Below are 15,140 nucleotides of genomic sequence, written 5' to 3'. Positions count from 1 at the left end.
CTATCCAGGTCATTACAAAATGTATTAATTCACCATTTTTTTTAATGGCTGAGTCGTGTTCCATGGTATACATATACCACATTTTGTTAATCCACTCATGAATTGATGGGTACTTGGCTTGATTCCACATCTTTGTAATTGAATTGTGCTGCTATAAACATTCCAGTGCAGATGTCTTTTTGGTAAAGTGCTTTTCTTCCTTTGGGTGAATACTTAATGGCACTGCAGCATTAAATGGCAAGTCTTTTAGTTCATTGAGAATCTCCATACTGTTTTTCATAGAGGTTGTACTGTCACCAAAAGCTCGGCACTTGTCCATGAAGCTGCATCGGAAGGACGAGTGGTTGAGAAGGAAATAGAAATGTATTAGTCAGGAGAAAAATGGCAGACAATCATCTCAAAATCCAAATTCTTGTACATAAGCAGAAATAGAGCTTTTAAAGAGAGGGCTCTCAGTTCTAGGATTGCTGTTCAATTATAGTTAATGATTCTAGTCATCCCATCTCTGCCAGAGACAAAGCTGTGTCCTCTGCCCACCTGGGAGGCCCACCTTCCTGGGTCCATCTCCTGCAGTGAAGAACAAAAGACATCCTCCCCACCCACCCCACTACTAGCCTGAGGTAGGGGTGATCTCCATTCCCAAAAAAGAGTGAAGTTTTAAAGAGACATTTTTACTTTTTTTTTTTTTTTTTATCCCCAGGCCATTCACTCTGTTATGTAGCTAACTTGCAGTTCTACCAGTGTATAAGTACCTTTCTCTCCATATCCATGCCAGCATCTATCATTTTAGGACTTTTTGATAAAAGCCATTATCACTGGAGTTTGGCGATTTCCTATTTTTTTGAGATCTCACTCTGTTGCCCAGGCTGGAGTACTGTGGTGTCAGCCTAGCTCACAGCAACCTCACACCGCTGGGCTCAAGCGATCCTGCTGCCTCAGCCTCTCAAGTAGCTAGGACTACAGGCATGTGACACCATGCCCGGCTGATTTTTTCCATGTATTTTTAGTTGTCTGGCTTTCTATTTTTAGTAGAGACAGGGTCTCACTCTTGCTCAGGCTGGTCTTGAACTCCTGACCTTGAGTGGTCCTCCTGCCTCGGCCTCCCAGAGCGCTAGGATTACAGCGGTGTGAGCCACAACACCCAGCCCTCATTGTGGTTTTGATTTGCATATTCTTGATAGAGATGAACATTTTTTCATGTTTATTTGCCATTAGTCTATCTCCTTTTGAAAAGCTTCTGTTCATGTCTTTTGCCCACTTTTTAATGTGGTTAATTTTTTTCTTGCCGATTTGGCTTGAGTTCTTTGTAGATTCTGGGTGTTAGCACTGGGTATAGCATGTAAATATTTTCTCCCATTCTGTAGGTGGCCTGTTTGCTCTGTTGATTGTTTCCTTAGCTGTTCAGAAGCTTTGTAGTTGTCCCGTTTATTAATTTTCATTGTTGCTGTGATTGTCATTGGTGTCTTTGTAAATTCTTTTTTTTTTTTTTATGTTCCTTCTGCAGTATTAATCTTTGTAAATTCTTTACTTAAGCCAATATCTGGAAGAGTTTTTCCAACATTTTCTTCTAGAATTCTTATGGTTTCATGTCTTAAAGATTTAAGTCTGTTATCCAGCTTGAACTTTTGAGAGAGGTGAGAGATGAAGATCCTGTTTCAATCTTCTACATGTGGCTATACAATTTTCTCAGCACCATTTATCGAATAGGGATTTTTCCCCAATGTATTGTCTGCTTTGTTAAAGATCAGATGGCAATATGTGGATGGTTTTATATCTGGGTTCTCTGTTCTATTCCATGGGTCTGTGTCTCTATTTTTGGGCCATTACCCTGTTTTGGTTACTACAGCTTTATAGTGTAGCTTGAAGTCTGGTAAAGTGATGCTTCCCAGTTTCTTTTGCTTAAAGTTGCTTTGGCTATTAGGGCACTTTCTGTTCCATATGAAGCATAGAATTTTTTCTAGATCTGTACAAATGTATTTTGATGGGGACTGCATTGAGTCTGTATGTCACTTTGGGTAGTATGGACATTTTAACAATGTTTATTCTGCCCATCCATGAGCATAATATGTTTTTCCATTTGTTTACATCCTCTGCAATTTCATTCCTTAGTGATTCAGTTCTCATACAGATTTCTCACCACCTTAAATACATTCCTAGGTATTTTATTTTCTTTATTTCTATCATGAAAGTTATTGAGTCTTTGATTCTCAGCTTGACTGTTGGTGTATGGAAATGCTGATTTGTGTACATTGATTTTGTAACCAGAGACTTTGCTGAATTTATCAATGCCAGGAGTCTCTTGGCAGAATCTTTGAGGCTTTCTAGATGCAAGATCACATTGTCAATAGAGAACGACAGTTTGACCTCCTTTCCCCATTTGGATACCCTTGATTTCCTTCTCCAGTCTGATTGCTCTGGTTAGGACTCCCAGCACTATGTTGAATAACAGTAGCAACAGTAGGCAACCTTGTCTTGTTCCAGTTCTAAGTGGGAATGCTTTCAACTTTTTCCCATTCAGTATGATGTTGGCTATGGGATTGTCATATACGGCTTTTTAAAAATTGAGATATGTTCCATCTAAGTCTATTCTGTCAAGAGTTCTTACAAAAGGGTGCTGTGTTTTGTCAAATGCTTCTTCTGCATCTATCGGGATCATATGATCTTTGTTTTCACTTCTATTTATGTAGTGAACCACACTTATGGATTTATGTTGAACCATCCTTGCCCCCTGTGATGAAGCCCACTTGGTTGTGGAGGATTATTTTTTGATGTGCAGCTGAATTCAGCTTGCTAGATTTTAATGAATTTTTGCATCTATGTTCATAGGGGATATTGGTCCATACTTTGTGTCCTTTCCTGGCTTTGGCATCAAAGTGGTGCTGACTTTGTATGATGAGTTGGGAAGGACTCCTTCCTTGTTAATGTTATGGAATAATTTCTTCAGTATGGGTGCCAATTCTCCTTTGTAGGTCTGAAAATTTGGCTGTGAAACCATCTGGTCTGGAACTTTTTATGTTAGAAGACTTTGCTGCTTCCATTTCATTGCTCATCATTAGTTTGTTCAATATATTTTTTCCTGGTTGAGTATTGGGAGGTTGTGTGTTTCCAGGAATTTATTTCTTCGATGTTTAGACTTATGTGCATGGAGATTTTTATAGTATTTGGAGATACTTTAATATTTCTGGTACCCATTGTAACTTTTTTATTTCTGATTGAGCTTATTTGGGTCCTTATTTCTGGTTAATCTAGAAAAAAGTCAATTGTTCTGAAAGAAACAAGTTCTTGTTTCATTAGTCGTCTGTGTAAGTACTTTGTTTTCTATAGCAGTTCTGTTCTGACTTCATAGTTATATTTCTTTTGCTGGGTTTGGATTTGGTTTGTTCTTCCTTTTCTAATTTCTGGAGACAATTTGTTAAAAAGATCACAAATTAATCTATCTTTTTGATGTAGGTATTTAAACTTTCCCCTTAGGGCTACTTTTGTTGAATCCTACAGATTTATAACTCTTATCCCCTTTGTCATTTAGTTTGAGGAATCTTGATTTCCATCTTGATTTCCTCATCGAGCCAATAATCATTCAGCAAGTTTCGTTTCCATGACTTTGTTTGGAGCGTTTAGAGTTGATTTCTAATTTTATTCCACTGTAGTCTGAGACGATATAGTACAGTTTCTTTTTTAATTTGTTGAGACATTTTTGTGGCCTAAGATGTGCTCAATCTTAGAGAATGTTTTATGTGCTGTGAAGAACATATATTCAGTAGTATTAGGGTGGAATGTTCTGTAAATGTTTGTTAGGCCTATGGTCTAGAGTACCTATTAGTCCAGTGATTTTTTTCTTGTAAGCTCTGCCCAGTTGTCAGTGGGGTGAAGTCCCTGGCTATCACGATGCTGTTTGTCAAGTTTAGATCCAGTAAGGTTTGTCTTATGAATCTGGGCACACCTGTGTCAGAGGCATGATTTAGGATGTCTTGAGTTGCTCCTTTACCATCATACAATGACTATCTTTGTCCTCTAGTAGTAACTTCAAGGCTATGTTATCTGAGAATGGCTACACGAGCTTTAGATTTCCACTTGCATGGAATATTTTTTCCATGCTTTCACCTTGAGTCTGAGTCCTTGTGGGTTATGTAGTTCATGGAGACAGATGCTTGACTTATATTTTAAATTCCATTCAACCACTATAAGTCTATTGAGTAGGGGAAAGAAGTGGTAAGTGGGATGCATTTCTGTTCATCCTGTTGGGTAGTACATTTTGCTGCTTTCTTTTCCCTCTTATACTATTGTTTTATGAGCTCTGAGCTTTAGCTTTTTGGTGGTTTTGTAGTGGTGGGTGTCTATGGTGCTAATCCACATTACATGTGGTTCTGCTTGTTTCCTGCATGGCCAGTCTGGTCTTGACAAATTCCCTCAGTGCCTGCTTGTCTAAGAAGTCTTTCTCTTTCATATATGAAACAGTTTGACAGGGTACAAAATTCCAGGCTTGTGATTGTTCTAAGGTGACTGAAGATGGGGCCCTAGTCCCTTCTGGCTTGTAAGGTCTCAGTTGAGAAGCTGCAGATAGCCTGATGGGTTTTCCTTCGTAAGTTACTTGGTGTTTTCACCTTATGGCTCACAGGTTGTCCTTCATGTTAACTTCGGCCAGTCTGACGATTATGTGTCATGGTGATTGCCTCTTTGTGATAAGTCTCCCAGGTGTTCATTGAGCTGCTTTCACCTAGATGTCAAAACCACTAGCAAGACCAGGGAAGTTTTCCTCAATTATTCCCTCAAATAGTTTTCTAACCTGTTTTCTTCCCCCCGCCTTAGGGATGCCTATGATGGTTATATTTGGCCTCTTTACATAATCTTGTATTTCTTGTAGGCTTTGTTCATTCCTCTTTTTCCCTTTTATTTCATTATATTACGGGGGTAAAGATATTGTTAGGGTTACATATATTGCCCCTGCCACCCCTCCACCTCTGCCATGCCAGAGCTTCAAGCATGTCCAAGCCCTAGGTGGTGTGCACCACACCATTAAGTATACACTCTTCCCCTCCCCCCCAACCTGCCCACCACCCCACAAACTTTTACCAGTTTTTTTTTGACATTTTGGTTACATTGTGTATCTTTGCCTCTCCCTAAGAGGGGTTAGAGGTATTTCTTCCCCCCGCCCCAATGCTTGCCATATCCCTAGGATGTGGGTCTCCCCCTGCTGAATCCCTGGTAAGTACTACCACCATTTGAGTACCATAGTTTTAGTCAGTACCAATTTGATGGCAATAGATGTGGAGGCCATTTTTCTGGTCTTGCATCACCTCACTTTGCATAACAAGCTTAAGCTTAATCCAGGATAGCATAAATGGTGCTAACTCACTGTCCTTTCGTAGACTTGAGTAATATTCCATTGTGAGCATATACCAAATTTTAATTATCCATTCCTGAATTGACGGGCACTTTTGTTTCCATGACCTTGCAATAGTGAATTGTGCTGCGATAAACATTCGGGTGCAGATGTCTTTTTAATAGAATATCTTATGCTCTTTTGGGTAGATGCCCAACAATGCTATTGCAGGGTCGAATGGTATTTCTATTTCTAGCTGAGGTATCTCCAAATTTTTTTCCACAAAGGTTGCACTAATTTGCAGTTCCACCAGCAGTGTAGGAGTGTTCCTGTCTCTCCACATCCTCATCAGCATGTGTTTTGGGATTTTTTTATACAGGCCATTCTCACTGGGGTTAGGTGGTATCTCAGTGTGGTTTTGATTTGCATTTCTCTAATTAGAGATGTTGAGCATTTTTTAAACATGCTTGCAGGCCATTCTGTCTTCTTTGGAGAAGTTTCTGTTCATTTCTGTTGCCCATTTCTTGATGGGGTTGTTTTTAATTTTTTTAAGTTCTAGATTAGACCTTTATCAGAAGTGTAGAGAGCAAATATTTTCTCCCATTCTGTGGGTTGTCTATTTGCTCTAGTAGTTTCCTTGGCTGTGCAGAAACTTTTTAATTTGATCAGATCCCATTTATTTTTGCTGCTGCGGCTATTGCCTTGGGGGTCTTCCTCAAAAATTCTTTGCCTAGACCAATGTCTGATAGGGTTTTCCCAACATCTTCTTCCAGGATTCTTAAGGTTTCATCATTCCCCTTTTGAGTTAATATGAAGGTGTTGTCTTCAAGTCCTGAGATTTTATGGCTGGCCTATTCTTAAAACTTTCCATTGTATTTTCCTGAGTGAATTTGTTTCTAGAAGTTCTGTTTTTTAGTCATTTTGTTTTAGTTAATTTTTCATTCACTTTGTTTCATTCACTCGCTGTTTGTGGTTTGTGTTGGTTTTCCCTTTTCCCTTATTTCATTGAGCTTCCTTATAATCTGTATTTGGAATTGTCATTTTAATATTTTCATTTTGGTTGGTATCCATTGGCAAGTTTTCTTTTGGGAGTATCTTTTGCTGTTTTCGTATTTCAAATTCTTTCACTGATTCCTTCTCATTTGGCCTCTCGATAGAGTCCTGGGTGTACTAGGCCTGGCTTGCAGGCCTGTCCAAGTTTCTGAAGATCCCTGATCATGCAAGGGAGAGGAGTGCTGGTTCCAAGCTGCCCATAGGGTATTCAGGCAGGTTTGGTGATCCTCTCAGGTTGCTTGTGGCCTGTTTTCAAGTTTTCCCAGCAGTGTGAATTGTTGGGTCCCCCAGCTTAGTTTGAGATGGTGGGTGGTACTTGAGTACAAATCAGTCACACCGTTATCTTGAGTTGGAAGATGCTATGATGAGCTATAGGGTTGGTCCCCGTTATTGCTTGATGTTTGTGTGAAAGAGCCAGCTGTCAATATGTTTCTTTGTGCCCATGGTAAGCTCTGGTTCCTCAGGTGGTATAGTTGAATGTCCCAAGTTTTAGTAGGAACCCTGTAGCTCCCAGGGGGTTGCTTTATCTCTACTCCCACTGAGAAGTGGGGAGGAGCAAGGGAGGTCGTGGCTAGATGGAGAGCCAGAAAGTCTTTGTAAAGCCTGGGTGGGGCTCATAAATTGCTTTCCTGACCACTAGGGGGAGCCACTGGTACGAGGATCAGAGCAACCTGTCAAATCCAGGAAGGGTATTCACAGGGAAGGGGCCTACACTCTTGAGTACTAAGGCCTGGGAGCTTTCTGCTTTTGTCCAGTAGCGCAGTTTTTCTGAGGGGAGAAGTGAGTGCTCTCCCATAATCACTGCTCCTTAGACCCACACAGCACACTCATCAGTTGAGTCCACATGCATTCCCTTACCATCCCAGTACAGTTCTCAAATCTACCCATGGTCTGTGTGTCTTATTCACTAGTATTCATCTCCAAAACACCAGAAGGCAGGAAGTTTCTCATTTGCGCACTCCCTGCTCCACCACAGGTCCTCAAAGAGCAATTGGCCCTTTTATCTGTAGGTACCTCAGCCAGGAACATGTCCCCATCAGAGAGAAATGGCTGCTTGTGGTAGAGCATATAGGGTGGGGCTTTGGGCCCAGGCACAGTGCTGGGATACCCTGGTAGTGTCCCAGGCCTGACAGCAGCTCTAGAGACACAGAAACAGAGCCTCAGGCTGAGGCATGTGAGCCTCAGAGCTGAGACTGGGGAGGAACAACTTGCACGGCACCAACTTCTTTACCTGCAGTGAGGGTGGCATGTCTGGAGACTGGGGCTTGGGAAGTCTCACATAGCTCTGCTGTAGATCACAGGGCTCTGTGTCTATCCTATAGGCTGGAGCCCAGAGATGCTGACAGCACCCCATTTATTCTTTCCTTGGAAGCTGCAGGTTCACAGGCTGCTTCTAACCCCCACCTCTCCTGATGTCTCCTTCTGGAGTCTTCAGGATAAATTTTTCCACTGGTAGCAGCTGAAACTCACACCTGTTCCCATGGGAGGCCACAGGGGAACTTCCCTCAAGAGGAGGGGTGCTTGCAAACTTGCTTGGTGCTGACTTCCTTCCCTACAGCAGTGGCATGTCTGGGGGGCAGCATGGCCCAAACCAGCTGTGGTGGCACCTGCTTGGGACCAGGGCTCAGGTCTCACACTGCTCTGCTGTGGATCACTGGGCACTGCATTCATCCTGCAAGGCTGGAACCCCAAGACACTGGCAGGTCCTGTCAGGGTTGGTTCTTTGAGAGGTGTTGTCCTGGTTCTTTGGCTTCTTGCTTGGAAAAGTTGCAAGCAAGTCCAGTGACATGGAATGATGACACTTAGCACTTCCACACAAGCAGCTTTCATTGTAGCTTTTCAGTCTAGAAAGCGAAAGTACATTTCCCAAGGGGAAATGGGTCCTATCTGTGAGTGGAGAAGATGCTGGGGTATTGTATTTCTACTTTTATGTCTATACCTTCTGATATACTAAATGGCAGGTGGAATATTCATTTCTCTGGGAAGAGGGAATAGAATTCTCCCCCAATTTTATCCTTATAGGGTAACTTCCAGGGATTTCCATGTCATTTGTGAACTGCCATGGCACTGGTAGGTATAGTTCTTACTATGCTAACGTATGTTAATGGGAAAAAGTTACCTTTGAACACAAGCTCTTTATTTCTACACATGCTCCTGGCCAAGGACAGTCCCTAACTTCAAATTCCTGCTGTCACGAGTTTGATTCCAAATGCTCATTGGCCTCTTCATTTTTGCCCCCTTCCTTTCTTCCTGTTATTCTCCCTAACATTCCCCCTGAGAGACAAGTAGGCCTGCTTTCAGGGAAAAGGGGCAGACAGTCCATCTTCTGTAGCTACTTCCTGCTGAAAAGGGGTGTCGTCCCTACCCATGGACTTCTTGTCTCTCTTCTGACCTGTCCCTAGAAGTTCTGCTCTCAAGATCTGGAAATAGAGGCATGGAGGTCCAAGGCATCTTGGGAGGGTCTCAGGTATCCCCAGTGGGTAGAGTCTGGAACTCTCAAAATCATGATGTTGCAAAGGAACTGTTATAACCTAGAAGAGACAAACTTGAGCAGGAGGTTACACAAGGCCTGAAAATAAGCAATAGAAGTAAGGCCACCAGAGGTCCTAGGAGAAGTATCAACTAAGAAAGCCAGGAAGTATCAATAAGGTATGAACTATTCTTCTCATGCCACCCCTTTGGCTTCTTGGAAGGCAGCTATGCTTACTATACCAATGGCCAGCATCCTTTTGGCTTCTTGATCAGCCTTGTTATTTCCTTGGGCTATGTTTCTCCTTTTGTGGGACATGCAATTCATAATGGAAATCTCTATTAGAAGAGAAACTACCTGTAGAAGTTTTTTTTTAAATCTTTTCCCCCATGTTTTATGGGAGAGTTTCTGGCTAGGACTAGCCTTCTCCTTCCATATTTGGATATGAGCATGTAAGACCATGTAGGCATATTTGCTGTCAGGATAGATCTGTATTCTTTTGTCCTTAGCTAATTCTAGTGCCCATATTAGTAGTTAGTTCTACTTTTGGGGCTGAAGTTATTTGGTGACAGTGAGCCACTTTTAAGAATTTGAGTGTGAGAAGCAATAGCATATCTGGCCCTCTGGCACTTAATTACCATACTGCTACCATTAGTAAACCAAATGTCCTCTGGATTTTTCAGGAGGGTATTCTTTAAGTCCATCTTTCCTGTCAACCCCATGGAAATGGACTCAATTATGGTTAATTGGTTCTAGCTTTGCTAGCTCAGCTAGGATGAGTAGCTGGATTCAAGATCATGCAAGTCTAGAGTGACCTCTGGGTGTTCCATTAGGAGTTGGTATTTTAACATCCGACTACTAGAGGGCCACCCTATCTCTCCCTTAGTTAACAAGGGGTGCCAAGTTATGCAGGGTTAAGCAGCGAAGCTACCATTTTTGCCACTGGATCCAGGTTTTTAGAAGAATAGCCCACTGGTTGCCAATGTCCAGATTCTTGTGCTAATACTTCTATACCTACTTTTTCTTAACATACATGATAAAGGGCTTATCTAAGTTTGGCATCCCTAGGGCTGATAACATGAATAAGAGCTGTTTTTAGGCCTGAAAGGCCTTCTTTTGTTCCTTTACCCACAGCAATATTTTATCCTTATTTTCTTTCAAAGCCTCATACAGAGGTTTGGCCATCTCTCCAGATTGGGGAATCCATGGTTCTACAATATCCAGTTATTCCAGGAAACTCAATTGTTTCCTGGTACTTGGACTTTCCAGGGAACAAACAGCCTATATCTTGTCAGATGAGAGTCTGTTATCCTGTACTAGTGGATAAACCCCAAATAGGTCACTTCAAACATATACAATTGAGCCTTTTCCCTTGAGGCCTTGAAACCTTTTCCCTGAAACTTCTAGACTTTTAGTATTTATAGTTGACTCTTCATAAGAAAGGCTACAGATAAGGATATCATCCATATGTTATATAATGGCATTCAGAAGTTTTAACCTCAGGTTAATAAGCAGTTTTTTAAATCCTCCCCCGCCCCCCAAATAAGAGGGCTATCCTGGAATCCTTGGGCAAGGATAGTCCATATTAGCTGTCTAGCCCTCCCTGTGGTTGGGTCTTTCTAAAGGCAAACAAACTTACTGTCTGGGTATAAAGGAATCAAAAAGCAAACACCTTTTAAGGACAGAAAAGTAGGCTGATCCCAGCAGGATTTGGGTAATTGTATATGGATTTCAGACCACTGGGTATAAAGGTATCTCTGCCTCATTGATTATCCTGCAGTCCTGGACAAGTCTCTACTTTCCACTGGATGTCTTAACTGCCAGAATAGGTATTACAGGGGGAGGAAACTTCTACCAGCATCCCGGTACCATCAGCCCAGACCACGGGGTCTAAGTTCTCCAGACCTGTAGGTAACATTCTCTGAAGTTGCCTTATGTGTTACCCACTCACATAATGGGGAGATATCTGTAACTGGAGACCCAGCTTAACTAAAACATCTCTTCATAATAAACTGGGACCTCTAGAATAAACAGGAATTGGTGGGTGATTAATATTCCTTCCCAGCTACATAGTAGTATGGGAGTATAATACCTCCTAGTGGGGCATCCAATACCTACTACCACAGAGGAGGAGGGTGACAGAGGCCCAGAGGTTTGTATGACCAAATAAGTGGCTCCCGTACACATCAAGTACAGAGTATTTGCTTAAATTGGCCATGTTAAAGGTTACCTGGGGTTCCTTCCTGAGCCTGTGATGAACCTGGGCTCCCCTTCAGGCCTGGTCAAGGACCACAAGGGCTTGGCATTTCCCCTGGCCTCTGGAGGTCAAAGGGCAGTCTTTACCCCAATGGCCTGACCATCCACATCTGGGACACAGAGTTTGGGGTATCACAGCTCTCACCCTGCCTGATATTGATATCTGACCACTCATCTCAGAAGTACCCAGGTTTTCCATATTGGTAGCACATTTTCATGCTTCCCCCCTAGGTCTTTTGGAGTAGCCAGGTGGGCTTGTGTGGCAACAGCCACTCCCAATAATTTGGCCTTTTGTTGGTTCTTGTGCGTTACCTCTAGATCCCAGTACTTGACAGCGAAGGCCACTGTCAGTAGCTAGATAGTATCAGTTTGATGTCTTAGAACCAATTTTTAGAGTTTCCTGCAGGTATCAGAGAAAGACTAGTTAATGAAATGAGTATTACTATTACTAGCCTCCCTAGAGGTGGGATCCATGTTGGTGTACTTTCTGACAGCTTCAGTTAGCTTCCCTGAATGATGCTGGGCTTCTCTTCCCCTTGTACCATCTCTGCTGGTTTAGAGAAGTAGGTTTTACCTGTATGGTCTTCATCTCAATTAAACAAAACATTGTTACAGAGTCCTCTCCCTGCCTGGCCACATTGGTAGTTCCATCTGGGGTCCCCCTGAGGAAGGCCTGGTTGCCCAGGGAAGTCCATCATTTACTGAATGGAGCTGATAGCCATACATTTGATCAGCAGCCCAGATATTTTTTTCATCTGATAAACAACAATGTGAAAGTAAAACCCATACATCTTTTCTAAGTTAGGTCAAAGACAACTGGTAGGTGTTGAAAGTCTTCTATAAACCTCTCAGGGTCAGCCGACAAGCTTCCCAGTTTCTCTTTGGGCATGTCTTCAAATCTCTCATGGAAAATGGGACATGGACCTTTATAGGATGTCCTGTTGATCCTAACACTTTCTGCAAGGCGCATATTGGAGGTGAGATGGGTGAGGGATAGGGGGGAAAAAGAAGAAATAGGAAATTATTAGGTGGGGGATCCCTGGGACCTACCTGAAGCTGAGGCTACAGCTTCTTTGCCCCCGACTTCACTTCTTAGAGAGGGAGGGAAAGTAGCCAGGTGGGGCTTGGGGCTCACCCAGAGCAGTCGGGAGGTCCTTGTGTTTTGTTCGACTCTCCCCATCTTAATTTGGCACCTTTCTACACAAAACTCATGATATTTGGGATTGCCCCTTTTACATAGAAGTCTGCATATAAGGGACCTCTGACCATTTTCCTCTTCCCTTCTACAAAGGTGGTCTAACTATAAGACTGTATTTGTAGCTTAGACTCCCATTTGCAAGCCAGGATTCACCAACTGGCAGTTGATATTGGGGCAAGGCTGTGTTGTAGAAAAATTAGTTTTTTGAGGGCTGTTAAATCCAAGGATCTTCCAGTTTTGTTTAGAGAAACAGGCATCCTAAGGGTAAATTCATGGGAATTGACACTAATTTTGTCCCACAGCTGCCTGTGGGAAGAGAAGAGAGGGTAGTCTACCCACTAGAAAGGGTGTCCCTGTTCCTGTCAAGTTGTGCAACAGTATTATCCATGAAGGTGTCCCAGTCATGAACAGCCGAGAAAGTAATTTCATGTGGAGATATTGAGACCATCTCTTATGCCCGGAGCCCCCCTCAGGCCCCCAAATTTCCCACTGGGTCCTTGACTGACCTCAGAGGCCAGAAGCTGCACCTGGCTCGATGTGGCTTGCTCAATTAAGCCATGCCCTGTGCAGGGGTGTGCCACTGACCTACCCCATCTCCAGGCCAGAATTCCTACTGTCTGGAGATGCTACTTTTTAGCCTTTGCTTCTAAGTCCCCTGGGCTCAAATAGCTTCCCTGTCTGCCCTAGCTTTTACTGGTGACCAAAGTGAAAGGGCTGCCCATTGGCTCGGCCTCACAATTTTGCGGTCCCTCCCAGGGGGTATCAGGGAGTCCAAGAGATTAAAGACCACCTATTTTCTTCCTGTTGAGGAGGATGTAGGCAGAATACCCCTGAAACCTACTGCAGAGCAGGCCCATAGATATTGAAGTGATTACCTGTGAGCTGACGAGTAGATGAGTACAAAGTAAAGGTTTCATCCATTTGCTGGAAAGACAAAACAGAAAGGACAGGAGGAGGAGTCATGTGTTCCAGACCTGACCCAGAGAGACACTGCCCAGGGTGGTCAGAGTCCACATCTGGGGAAGAAGAAACAGGAAGAGATTATGGTAGAGGGCTGTACTAGCCAAACATACAAGTTCTGTCATCCTACCTTACCAGGTACCAGTGGAGCTCTGATATTTTTTAGGCTATCCTAGGTAGGCAGGGGTGGTGGTGACAATAGAGCCTCCCCTCAAGCCTACTGAATAGAGAGATCTTTGGAAAAAAATAGGTGATGACAGCCAAAACAGAGGGAACATCTCTGGGTTGGCACCAGAGGGAGAGTAGCTTGTGTCTCAGGGTTCCACAAGCATGGAAAGTGGTAGATGAAGTCAGCTTCCAGAACCATAAAAGGGTAGCATCTGTCACCTAACATCTTACCTCATTCACAGGGTCCCCAAGAACCAGAGGCCTACCCTTATTGAGCATACGGCCCCTTCCTACTTTTAGATCCTATTCAATAAAGCCCATGCCCAACCTAACCCCCTATGCTAGGCTGGAAGGGATGGCTGCGGGCATCTCTCAAGTCCAAGAACATCTTTTCCAGCTCCCTCAGCCTTCAAATTAATATTCTCCCATAAAGAAACTGCAGCCCATTGACCAAGAGAAGGTGGCCCAGGAGACCTGTTACTCCTAAGCGCTTCTAAAAAGTTTCTCAAAACAAAGAATTGAAGAAAAACTATATTTTAGCCCCCAACAAATTATTGGCTCCCAGAAACAATGTCACAAGTGACGGGCCAGTTGTCCTATCATCTAGCATGTGATAAGACTGGTGGTCCACAAGGCCTTCTCCTGAGCCCTAGTGCTATAGCAAGGGAGACAAGGGTCCCAGGGTCTATACTGCAGTGGCACTACCCAACACTTCTGAGCAGATGTGAGGAAGATATAAAGCCAATGCAACAAAGCAGCCTCCAGCAGACATAAGCATTCTGTCACCTTATCTTGACACTGTGGTTCCAGGTTTTGGCACTACAATGTCAGTTGGTTTGAGGGTGTTGTTCTGATTCTTTGGACCCTTGCTTGGGAAAAAAAATCATAAGCAAGGCCAGTGCAGAGTGATGAGACCCTTAGCACTTCCACACAAGTAGCTTTTCTGTATATTAAGTAGAAAGCAAAAGTATATTTCCTGAGGTCAAATGGGTCTATCTCTAGGAGTGGAGAAGACACTGGGGGGGGGTGTCTTATATTTCTACTGTTATATCTACCTTATGATGTAACTAAATGGTAGAATATGTCTCTGGGGAAAGGGTAGGAGATTCTTAGATCTTCCCCAATTTTATCCTTATAGGGTAACTTCCAAGGGTTGCCGTGACATTTGTAAACTATCATCACACTGGTGGGTGTGACTTTTACTATGCTAATATACATTAATGGGGAAAATGGGGAAAATGGGGAAAATGTTACCCTTGGCCATGAGCTCCTAGTTTCTATACATGCTCCTGGCTGGGAAAAGTCCTTAATCCTGGAGTTCCTATTGTGGGTTTGGCTCTAGATGCTTATTGTCCTCATTTTTGCCTCCCCCCCTTTCTTTTCCTATGGTTAGTGCTACCATAACCTGCACCCGTCCCTAAGCAAGCCCCTTTTCTTTCCTCAGGAGCTACAGGTTCATGGGCTGCTTCTAGTCTGCCATCTTCCTTCTGTTCTTTATTATATATCAAAACTACTCCCTGAGGTTATGAAGATAGAGGTACAAGACTCAAGAGGCCTAAGAGCATACCATGGGCAGAAGGACAATAGCCTTCTTGGGGAATATGAAATATAATTAGATCCCTGGCTGAGACTAGCCACGATACCTAGGTTCCTTAGCATCTAGCTTCAGTCCTCCCAGCCAGATTATTTGACAAGCCTAGCTACTAGGATCCAAG

General features: G+C 43.1%; 1 long non-coding RNA gene across 1 annotated transcript in view; it reads right to left on the bottom strand.

The window, feature by feature from the left end:
• Positions 1-5,147: 5,147 nt before the first annotated feature.
• The window catches only part of LOC105884214 (uncharacterized), a 129,636-nt gene continuing 119,643 nt past the window's right edge, over positions 5,148-15,140 (bottom strand). Inside the window, exon 11 of the long non-coding RNA XR_012915916.1 lies at positions 5,148-13,313. This is a non-coding gene — a long non-coding RNA (uncharacterized LOC105884214). The remainder of the gene's footprint in view (positions 13,314-15,140) is intronic.

Source organism: Microcebus murinus, chromosome X (genome assembly GCF_040939455.1).
Source record: "Microcebus murinus isolate Inina chromosome X, M.murinus_Inina_mat1.0, whole genome shotgun sequence".
In the NCBI taxonomy this organism is placed as follows: Eukaryota; Metazoa; Chordata; class Mammalia; order Primates; family Cheirogaleidae; genus Microcebus; species Microcebus murinus.
Note: the sequence above shows the minus strand (reverse complement) of the source record. Positions and strands in the feature narration are given on the sequence as shown.